The 8749-nt window shown below is 33.2% G+C and overlaps 1 long non-coding RNA gene across 1 annotated transcript; it reads right to left on the bottom strand.

Annotated features, from left to right (window-relative positions):
* Positions 1-5188: 5188 nt before the first annotated feature.
* On the bottom strand, positions 5189-6642 carry LOC126624117 (uncharacterized). Its single transcript, XR_007623986.1, has 2 exons — positions 6180-6642; positions 5189-5867 (listed from the first exon to the last, which is right to left on the bottom strand). It is a non-coding gene; the product is annotated as an uncharacterized LOC126624117 (long non-coding RNA).
* Between the last annotated feature and the right edge of the window lie 2107 nt (positions 6643-8749).

Here is an 8749-nt window from a genome sequence, read left to right as displayed (position 1 = left end):
TTAAGTCTCAGATAGGATATTTGAGCGGTGATAAATCCAAGAAAAATGATAAAGAGACTGTCAAATTATGTTTTTTATATAATTTTTTTTTGAAAGATTTAACAAAATATTTCCGGTAATGTTAAGGATGTGCTATCTACACATTTTTTTTTACTTCTTTTACATTTCTTGTTAATTTATGTCATTTGATCTTCTTCAATTCATCCGATCCGACAGCCAAAAAATTAAAAGGGTGTGAGAAAAGTAAAAAGGGCTGTGTATATATCACATCTCAATGTTAATATCAAAATTATTCAAAAAACATGAGGTGATGGAGAGTGATAAAGAATCTCATTTTGAGAAAGTTTATTTAACATTTCTCTAAAAATAATTCTAGCAAAACCAAAATTTTAAATTAAATGATATGTCACTAATAAGAGATAAACACATTAATCGATACTTAATTAATAATCTAATAATTTACAACTACATCAATTGATTGCAAATATAGTTTACAAAATTTGGTTTCATGATTTTTTGCGGAAAGGGATCCTCTCCAGACTCCATTCACCAAATCATCATCATCAAACAATCTGAACCCTTAAAATTTAATTTAACAGCTAAAGTTATTATAACTTTTAAAGTGAACCTGTATTTTTTTTAACTGTTGAATCAAATTTCAATGATCCAAATTATTTGGTAGAAAGCGTCAATGTGGCACCGGATTATCGGTGGTGGAATGAGTGATGTCGGAATAAGCAACACGCGGCGGGTTGTGCGAATCAGTGGGCGGGGAAGAGAATAAACAGGGACACATGGTGCAGTCTGCGTACTTTGATTTTTTCTTTTTGAAGTGACCATTTTGTACCTGGAGATATTTGTGGAGGCAATATACAAACAAAAAGGGTCCAATTTTTTTGCTTGTTTTGCCTTTTGTATATTTGAATGACCTGGTTCGACTTTTACATCCTTTTTTGCATATAAGGATATTGGGGTGACAATTCGATCAAACACAAAATAGATCATTGATAAATTGGTATTGAACTTTATTACTATGAGTCTTTTTGGACTCGTTTTTGCACACATTCCGTCTATATATTTTAAGCTGTTGGATGAATAAAATTATTTATACCTAGTTTTGCATTATCGATTCGCTTAATTGAGGCCGTTTGATGAATTAATATTTTTTACCATATTACGTACTACCAGCCTTAATTATCGTAGTAATTATTTTGAAGAAATATATTATGAGTTTAGAAGATGAGGCTGAAATGTGTAGAATGCGCTCTGGTAGACTTTATCGCATTCAGTTGAGTTAATCCCTTGATTCCTTGAATAGAAAAAATCAATGTGATATGGGACACACAGTAATTGGATCATACTCATATTGGGAGGCTTTATCCCTGGATAGATAGTGTAACTCACGTGGAAACAGTGCACTTTGTGTATTTTGTCTTCAAGTTTATCCCATGTTCAGCATGCGTGGTTACTGGATAGATTTGCACTAAGTGTTAGTTCACATTCAAGTTACTTCATCAGAGATTGAGTCAACATATCAAGATGATATTCTATAAGCTAAGATTACAATTGGACTCTACACAATGATCAAGCCGTCAAGTAACATGGTGCTCTATAAATGCAAGCTTGTTGGGAATATAGAAAGAACCTTCAACTCAACATACAAACAAATGTTGTATGCGAAACCCTTTCACACCCCTCAGAAAAATACTAATTGCTATACTAACTCGTCAACACAAATTCAGTTTGGTTAAACATCACTGGATTGACAAACCGACACAAATTCAATTTGGCTAAACATCATTGGAGTCTTATAATCAGCATGGTCTAAGAGTTTCTTCAATTTGGTTAAATAGTGTTTTCTCCTCTTTTGACTGATTATCTATTCCAAGTCTTAGACAACAAAGAGTTTTTTATTCTTTCGCCGATCGATGTCACTTCATCATTTTTCTCGCTGAAGTGGGTGTTCTATGATTGGTTACTCAAAAGTATCATTTAGAGTTCAACATTCAAACGGTCGAACAACATTCACCATAAAGACGCTCATCTCCTTTGAGTATTTTTGTCCCTATAGTTTGATACTGATTCGACGCACCTATATTTTTACCAATATATGTGAAGCGGCTGAACAAGATCCAGAGGTTCGTAGTAAGTTGCATAACCTTGTGTTCATGTTATAGAATCCAAGGCTAAGATTGTTTGTCTCGGCGGCCGAAGTTGCTCGATGAAGAAATTGGTAGCGTGGTTCATGACTCCACCACATCCATCTTATTCGCTTGGTAGCGAGTTGGCACGCCCACTGTTGAGCAAAAATTGTACACCTAGTGTAACAAATGATCCACTCGGCACAATTTCACCCTCGTTTATTTTTTTGAGTAGGGTTATATTAATTTGAGTTCGACCCATTCTAGACTATGAGTCTATTAATTACAATCCTTCTTTAAAAAGGAAATACCCTTTAATTCTAATATGAATAAAGTGTAGCTTGGGAATTTGAGTGTTTGTTCAATTTTATGGTTGTACTTAGGCAAAGGCCTATATTGCTTACGTACCCTTTTGAGGGATCAAGTCACTTGTAGTTCCTTGGAATGGATTTGAAATTCATAAAGTGAATGACCAAAAAAAAAAAAAAAGGATTTTGTGTTTGGTTTAGTTAGATGCTTTTAATTTGTTTAAGTGAATTTGGTTGAATGAACCAGGGATTCGATTTGGATTTGATGGTGAATTTGGTTAAGGTGAACCAGGGATTCTATTTTGTGTTCGGTTTATTTGGATACTTAGGGATACTTTGGATGCAATCCCTAATTCTAAACATTTTTTTATTAAAACCTTAATGGTATTCAAAGTTTGATCAAAGTTTCTTGACTTTGTACACCTCATTATATTACTATTAATATTTATATTTTTATAGTTTTGACATTAATTGTTTGATATTTTATGAGATTTATAATCCTATAAATTTAAAATCCCTCATTATAATACTATTAGAAATGGTTACAATAAAAGAATTCAAACATTTTGATTGAATAAATGGATAAAAACTATGTAAAAGTAAGAAATAATAAATGGCAAAAGAATGTATCCATAGTGTTAAAAAAATTGGTACATTTTACAAAAAAATTGGTACATTTTACAAAAAAATTGGTACATTTCGTATATGTACATTAATAAAGAAGAATGGGTACATTATAAATAAATTAGGGTACATATAAAAGATTAAAAAATTATGAGTACAAATGAATTTTTAAAAAATATAGGCCCTAAAAGAAATTAATACATGGGTACAAAATAAAACTAAAAAGAAAATACTACAAATTTAAAAAAATGGAACTTTAATGAAAAGAGCTTGAATCAAGATTAATTTAATAAAAAACCATCCTAAAGTTTTCTTTAATAAAAAACAACTCAAAATTAATCATGAGGACAAGAGCCCCAAATTTCATACGGGCTGGATTATAGAGCCCAAAATGAACAAAATTAAGTTTCCAAAATTACCCCAACGGAAGCCAGCCTTAGGTGAATTAAATGAAGGATTGTTTGGTACGGATATTCTAGCAGATTCAGAGATTGCCTTGTCATGGTTTCCTTTGAAACCAGTTCCACCTAAAGTTTCAACCAAAATACCAGATCAAAATTGCTCTCGCACCAGCCATCGTTGCAAGCTCGCTCGCTCCCTAGAGTCTTCCATTCGTGGTTGCCGCTATTTTCTACGATCTTCAATTTCAATCAAGATGGTGCTTCAGAACAATAATCGATTTGCTCCATCCACCAGCTGAGCTTGAGAAGAGGAAGCACAAGATCAAGAGGCTTGTACAGACCCCCAACTCTTTCTTTATAATATGGATATTAATCGATGGATGCTTACGCATTTGGGTTTTGTATTTATTCTTATTCCCTCAAATTTTGGGTTTTGTATTTTTTTTTTTTTTTTTTTTTTTGTCGAAAGATGAGTTTTGTATTTAGTTTGTTTAGTTTTGAATGTTAAGTGTGATGATACTAGTTTCGAATGTTTTGAACTTGAATAGGATGTCAAGTGCCAGGGGTGCTTCAACATGTGAATTTTTATCCTTTTTTGCTGTTTTTGTTTAAGTATTTATTAAATATGTGCCAGGAAATAAGAGTATTTATTTGTTGTTTAAAAGTGAATGTAATCGAATATGTTTGTGCAGAACCACTATGCTCAGTCACTCGCAAACAGTTGTGGTGTGTGGGACCTGCCAGACTGTGTTGTGCCAGCCTATTCCAAAGGGGAAGGGACAGAAGGAACACAGTTCAAGAACTTGAAATCAAATTGGTAATTTGATGTAACGTGTCTCATTCCCTTCTTTCTCCTCCTCAATGTCGCTTCTTCATAGTCTACAAATCTCTGTCCACGCATAATAAGGCCCCGGTAATGTCGCAGACCACATGGGAATAGCAGCCGAGTCCCACCACTTGGAGTGGTCTATTGGTATCCCAAACAGCTGAGGAAGATCTGGTAGCAAGCGGAAGAAACCCGAGATCATCATTAGGATGCTCTGCATGCATAACCATTTAATTGAGGATACACCAGGAAGGATATACATGATGGGAAAGAGAAGGGGAAGCTTATCAAGCATTTGAGTGTATCTCATTACCATGATTCCAGCTCATGTTATAATACCCATTAGGAAATTTAATCTTTAGATTGAATAAAGTAAAAGAAAATGAAAATATAGAATGCAGAAGAAGAAAAAAGACATATAGAACATGGGTCCACTAACTATTTATGAAATTGAACACGAGCACACTATTTTTGAAATTGACTATTTATGAAACTGAACATGAGTACACTATTTCTGAAACTGACTATCTATAAAACTAAACATGGGTACACTAACTAAACACAGGTACACAATTTCTAGAACTGACTACACTGTTTCTGAAAATAATTACACTATTTATAAAACTGATTATTTATGAAACTGGGCACGATTACACTATTTCTGAAACTGACTATTTATGAAACTGAACACGGGTACACTATTTCTGAAATTGACTATTTATGAAACTGAACACGAATACACTATTTTTGAAATTGACTATTTATAAAACTAAACATGGGTACACTAACTAAACACGGGTACACAATTTCTAGACCTGACTACACTATTTCTGAAACTAACTATATTTATAAAACTGACTATTTATGAAACTGAGCATTAGTACACTATTTCTGAAACTGACTATTTATTAAACTGAACACGGGTACATTATTTCTGAAATTGACTATTTATGAATCTAAACCAGAATAATACATATAATATATAGTATAATTTATATATAACAAATATAGTATTATAGCGCGTCAATTGAAAGAAATCAAATTGCGAATATAATTTCATGGATTTACAACTCAAATGCAACTAAGACTATTTATGAAACTAAGCCAACACTATTTATGAAACTGAACACTACTTATGAAACCGAAACAACACTATTTATGAAACTGAACATTTTCAGATGCAAGCTTTTTGGACATCTTAATGACCTCTTCCTTGGGACTGAGAAGTAATTGCCTCTGGCAGTCCATAGCGGACTTATCCCTTAAATCTCGGCAAAATTCTTTTCTTGGATAATCTTCTCCTGTTCCAAATCACTAAGGGCAGCAAGATAAGCCTTCTCCACCTCAAGACCACGGGTTTTCTCTGCATTCATTTTCTCATCCCAAAACTTCTGAATGTTTTCCCTATCGAGCATTTCGGACCTGATAACTTCCATCTCAGCCTTCCTTGCAGAATACCAAGACAAATCCCAGAAGGAAGGAATTGGAGAAGGCAAGAAATCAGTCTCTCTCTCCTCAATTCAATTATGCAGCTGATGCACATCTTCCAATCCCTTCCTTCTTTGAGCTACACAAAGTCGAAACCAAGAAACTTTTTCATGAGTAAATATGCCTCGGTTGTTGTTTAGCTTGGTTCAACGAGTAATACATTTGGTAAGTAAAGAGTAGATAATGTAATCAAGCTTAAGAAAAAGGGGTTCAAAGGATACAAAAATATTCCAGCAACAAACTCGTTACCTCAAGCGCAAATATAATTTTACTTTTTGTACTTCTCATTATGAAAAATTAAAAACTCATGGTTCATGCGTATTCTGTACTAGTATATAACACGAATAAATCGAAACCTACTGCAAAACATTAAGAAAACAAAATGGAGTACCTGAAGGGGAGGTGTAGTGGTCTCAAACAGCAAAGCATCAGGCTTGTTAACAAGAACATAAGATTTAGTCCACAAACAGCTCAACCCACACGGACACGAATACAAATTATCCAAATTATCAGTAATCCAAGTCCACACCTTCACCAACACGCTAACATGCTCCAGTTTCGACTCCCCCCATTCTGATTCGCAGTGAATTTGTTGCAGAACTGCAGCTGCTTGTGCTTCTCATTCAAACGGGAGCAACCCACTTTGGCACCCCACTTCCTAAATGCGCCGATTAAATGGGTAAACGGGTCAGGTGCGGAATTCGAGGAAGCTGCATAAGAAGAGGATCGAGAATGCGCCGCTCATCATGAAGGCAATGTTGAAGGAGTTGAAGGGCTTTAACTGCATACATGGGTTGGTTGCAATCGGCGGCAATTTTAGCAGTTGTTTGTTATCTTTCTCCTCTCTTAAATGATCCAGCTATGAGATTTTCGAATGCTTCGCAAATTATAGTTTCATGACATGAATAAACTAACGGACAAATAACAAACAGAAAAAATAAAAAATCATCGGGGCCATGTTGATTGGACTGATTAAGTATTGGGCTTTGTCCTAACCATTAAATAAACTTATTATATGGTTTTTGGTTAAAGTCTAAAGTTTTGAAGCCCTTTTCATTAGTTTTCATTTTAAAAAAAATGTTGCAAATTAAAAGTGGGTACAAACTAAAAATATAAATATATGATACAAAGTTTAGGCATGAAACAGAAATATACCATATATAATTTTTCTATCATTAATTAAATATACAATGTCACGTGACGGTATATATATGGGTACAAATACAAATAAAACTTAAAAAAATATGGGCACAAAAAGAAACTAATATATGGGTACAAATTAAAAATAAAAAGAAAATTGGTACAAATTAAAAAAATATTTGCAAATTAAAAATAGGTACAAACTAAAAATAAAAATATATGATAAAAAATTTAGCCATAAATATAAATATACTAATTGTAACATTTTTAACACTAAAAGAATATATTTAAAAATATAAATATTTTATTATTCAAATAATTAATGATGTTATTAATACCCAAAGACCTTGATAAAAAATTAAAAATGAATAGAATTTTAATCAATAGAGTAATAAAAAGAAGGATTTGAACCTAATTTCTCCTTGAATTTATTTAGATTACCTACATACTTAATTTGCCCTAAACCCTTCACTAAATTTTAGTAAACCCTAGATTCAGAGATAAGTTTAATCACCTTATTCTGTGAGTTACGCAGGATGAGGAATTTGAATCGTGGAGAGACATCATGGACATACCCTCCTTCACCAGTTTCTTTCTTTTTTCGGCCCCTCCTTCGCCCAAATCTTATAAATCGCGAAAAGCTGGCCCCATTTCTCAAAAATAGAACTTCTCAATCAAACGAAAAGAAAAAAAAAAGTAATGTATATCATTGATTCAATTACAAAAACAAAAGGAAAAAAAAAGTATGTAGGTACTTAAATAATATTATATGCTTACTAATATTTTTCGTGCACCATTACGTTTCTTGGCTTACAGCAACAACATGCATATGTTACTGATGAGAGACAAAGCCAACGAGAGCAATGGCAGGATCAACAACGTATGAGACATAATTCAAAGAGTTCAAGGCAAAGACACGTTTATTTAGCATGGTGACGATCCAATTATCGTGTTCAACAAATTCATCGTTCAAACATAATGTTATTTGGTGGCGGTACCGATCAAGTTCAACACCCTAACATAGTACAATTCAATGAAGGCAATAGCAATCATGTTGAACGACTCAACATAGTGCCGTTTGGAGAAGGCAACAACAATCAAGTTCCAAGAACAATGCGCTTAACTCATATAAGGCAAATTGCCCGATCAAATAGGAAACACTTGCCTTAGGATGGACTCATTCAAAGTTTCACTAATAATGGTAATCGCATAAACTACCATAGTACAACTTTGAAAAAGATAACTAGCAGTATCATCATTACTGTAAACACCACTTATTACCTTCCATTTCATTTTATTATAACAGAAAATACAACAACGCAATCATTCAATTTGAATACTCCAATGAATCATTTTTATCCACCCATCATCAATGAAGGTATCAGTTTTTGAATATTAATACCTACAATTTCAACTATGCTCACTAAATCATAAAACACCTTTAATGTTTCCTTTTTAAGCAGATGATTTGAATCTCATTAATGAAAATGAGATCCAGCCTAACGAGGACGTACCACCTCAATAGCATACTATGAGAACAATACCAATTCATAATTGTGCTAGAAACCTTAATGAAAACATCGAAATCCCAAGATTTCACATGCCAAATCCAACCACATGTCCAGTGTTAGGGATTTTACCACACACGCAAATGGGTTAAAAACTCCTATATTACTTGCAAGAATGACAAGGTTATTGTAGTATAAACGGATCTCGCAATGTCGCTCTCCACAGGGATTATTAAATAATTCGAAACAAACCAAATTCCAATTAATTATTGTAAAATAGATATTTGAGATAATTGATTTTTATGACCTAATT

This window comes from Malus sylvestris, chromosome 5 (genome assembly GCF_916048215.2).
Source record: "Malus sylvestris chromosome 5, drMalSylv7.2, whole genome shotgun sequence".
Lineage (NCBI taxonomy): Eukaryota > Viridiplantae > Streptophyta > Magnoliopsida > Rosales > Rosaceae > Malus > Malus sylvestris.
The sequence above is the reverse complement of the archived record's forward strand: the minus strand, read 5'-3'. Positions and strand labels throughout refer to the sequence as shown.